General features: G+C 35.5%; 1 protein-coding gene across 1 annotated transcript in view; it reads left to right on the forward strand.

The window, feature by feature from the left end:
- Nucleotides 1-3,285, forward strand: part of COG3 (component of oligomeric golgi complex 3) — an 85,874-nt gene that overhangs the window by 31,253 nt on the left and 51,336 nt on the right. The gene's annotated exons all lie outside the window — the stretch shown is intronic.

Raw genomic sequence — 3,285 nt, forward strand, 5'->3', positions numbered from 1 at the left:
TTTTAGTGAGCTTTTGGAGAAACTGTGTGTGTCATTGTATGATGTCTTCAGGCCATTGATCATTCATGTTATTCACTTAGAGACTCTATCGGAACTTTGTGGGATTCTTAAAAATGAGGTGCTTGAAGATCATGTACAGAACAATGGTAAATAAGTAGAAATGATGATTTTGAGAGTCTTTTTAATTATATCAGTGGCTCAATGAAATTTGAAAAAACTAAATCCTGCTTCTTCCATCCGCCAAATACATTAATTTAATATTTTTGAAGCTTGAATTGATGCTTGCCCATTTTGGAATAAAGATACACTTTATTCTGTGACTAAAGGTATAAATTACATAGGGAAAGAATTTTTTAAATCTGGGAAAAATTAGTAATAAGATAATTATAGTCAATTTTCTTTCTGGCATCTGGAATCCAGAAAGAATGACCACTGCTTTTGGGTTAGGCATTTCTAATACACTATGACCAGAATACAAAAAGTAATGTACTATGTTGCATACTTTTGATTAAAAAACAGAAATTATTTTAGCATAGTAATGATTCATCTTTTTTGAAATTACAAATAAAAGCAATTCTCTGGAATAGCTCTACTTTATCTATCTGATACAATCTTTAATATTTGACTTGTTGTAGAGAACATGATTTCTCTAATGATACTTAAGGTACCTTTAAAAAATACCCTTATGGATGGGTACAGTGGCTCATGCCTGTAATCCCAGCACTTTAGGAGGCTAGGGTGGGAGGATCAGTTAAGGCCAGGATTTCAAGACCAGCCTGGGCAACATAGCGAGACTGCCATCATTACCAAAAAAAAAAAAATTAGCCAGGCATGGTGGTGTGCTTGTAGACCCAGCTACTCGGTAGACTGGGTCAGGAGGATCACTTGAGTCCAGGAGACTGAGGTTGCAGTGAGTTATGATCATGCCACTGCACTACAGCCTGGGTGCCAGCAAGATTATATCTCTTAAAAAAAAATGCCCTTGAAGTAATTATTTTACTGGCAGAATTTATTATCCTCCCCTTGGCTTTCATTAGGAGGCACAGGATTTATTACTCTTCCAAGGTTATGCTATTGCCTTTAATTCATTCTAAGGTGAACGTTTTCTCACATTTTAATACTTCTGAATTTAAGATGATTTTTAAATTAATGTGAATTTTTTATGTGATTATGTAATATCTCCTAGCCCTTGTAAACCTGTTACTGAATTACCAGTGTGTCTTAAATTGCTGGCATCCCTGAAATGAAGAAGCACTATATAAACTCATATCTTATTTCGTTTTTTACTTTTTTTCTTTGTGAAAATATTAACAAATTATTTAGTGTCTGCGGGACTCAATTTATTTGTAAAATGGGAATGATAATAATCCAATTAATAAGCCGTCTTAATTATTTCTTAGGATTGGTCTGAAGCTATATGAAATAAAGAGCAAAAGCACTCCTAAAATTCAGATTTTCTTATTCATATTAATAATAGAATCAATTTAACAGAGTCCCAGAAAGGAGGCATAAGGGCAAATTTATTTCTCAGTTTTAAAATTGAGGAGATCGAAAGATATTTATTAAACCTTTCTAAGGTCATTGAATCATACTGAAATAGAATACAACCGCAGTCTCTGAAGCAAAGTGGTTCATACTGATTCTGAACAGTTTAGTAATATCTTTGTTTGTTTAAAAGAAAGTATTTTCCAAATCGAAAGGAATGGATGACTGTACTTTTTTTATCAGCTGAACAACTAGGGGCATTTGCAGCTGGAGTCAAGCAGATGTTGGAAGATGTACAAGAGCGGCTGGTCTACCGAACGCATATCTACATTCAGACTGACATTGCAGGCTACAAACCGGCTCCCGGAGATCTGGCGTATCCGGATAAGTTAGTCATGATGGAGGTAGGGTCTCCTTACTTGATCTCCCCCCGCCCCCACCAGCTTTTAGATGTTTTATACTAGTTAAAATAGGATTTTTCTTTCGTTCTAAAAATTTTTTTGTAGAGACAGAGTCTCAATATGTTACCAAGGCTGGTCTTGAACTCCTGGCCTCAAGTGATCCTCCCACCTTGGCCTCCCAAAGTGCTGAGATTGCAGGAATGAGCCACCACTTCCAACCTCTTTAATATCTTTAAATCAAATCCAGACTCCTTCCCTTTTCCTCTTCCTTTTGTTTTGTTTCTTGTTTTTATGATACTTTTTTTTTTTAAGAGACCAGGCCAATTTTATTGTAGATTGTACCATATTATGGATTTGTCTGATTGTTTTCTCTTGCTTAGATTCAGGTTAAACTTTTAAATTTTTTTGGCAAGGATACTGCAATAGTTGATGTTTACTTTACTTCCATCAAAGCCACATGATGTCAGGTTGTTCCACTATTGGTTAAGGTGGTGATTGCTAGCTCTCACCATTATAAAAGTATATTTCCCCCTTTGTAATTAATGAGTAATTATGGGATGATACTTTGAGATTATGTGAGTTCTGCAACATCTTTTCAGCCAGTGGTTTTAGCATCCATTAATACTTGCCCAAACCAGTTATTGCATTGGTGGTAGCAAAATGGTGATTTTCACATCTGCCATTCTTCTACTTTTGTTAGTTGGCATTCTGCTGTAAAGGATTAATTTCCCTTTCTCCCTCCCTGTCTTGTCATCACCACTGCTTCATATAGCACTGTAGACTACATCTCTTTTTAAAAGTCAGTATATTTTAATCTGTTTCCATATTTATTCCCTTTGATGCTCAAAATTGTCCCAAATTTGACCAGTGGAAGCCCCTTTAGGCTGGCTCCTCTGTCCTGGCTCCTCTGCCTTCCCTGTAGTCTGTGAGTACTTTTCTTTAAAAAACAGCTTTATTGGGATATAGTTTATATACCATACAATTCACCCATTTAAAATTTACAATTCAGTGGTTTTTAGTATATTCACAGACATGTGCAACCGTCACCACCATTAATCTTAGAGCATTTTTATCATCTTAAAAAGAAACCCTGTACCCATTAGCTATCACCCTTCTACCGCAGCTCTAGGCAAACACTAATATACTTTCTTTTATAGATTTTCTGTTCTGGACATTTCACATGAATGGAATCATAAAATGTGACCTTTTGTGACAGGTGTGGTCTTTTTCACTTAGCATAATGTTTTCAGGGTTTATCCATCTTTGTGTCAGAACATCCATGTGTTCGTTCCATTTATTGCTGGATAATATTCCATTGTATGGATATATCACATTTTGTTTATCCATTTATCCATTGATGGACATTGCAGTTGCTTCTACCTGTTGGCTGTTATAGATA

This window comes from Propithecus coquereli, unplaced genomic scaffold (genome assembly GCF_000956105.1).
Source record: "Propithecus coquereli isolate 6110/MARCELLA unplaced genomic scaffold, Pcoq_1.0 Scaffold11, whole genome shotgun sequence".
Lineage (NCBI taxonomy): Eukaryota > Metazoa > Chordata > Mammalia > Primates > Indriidae > Propithecus > Propithecus coquereli.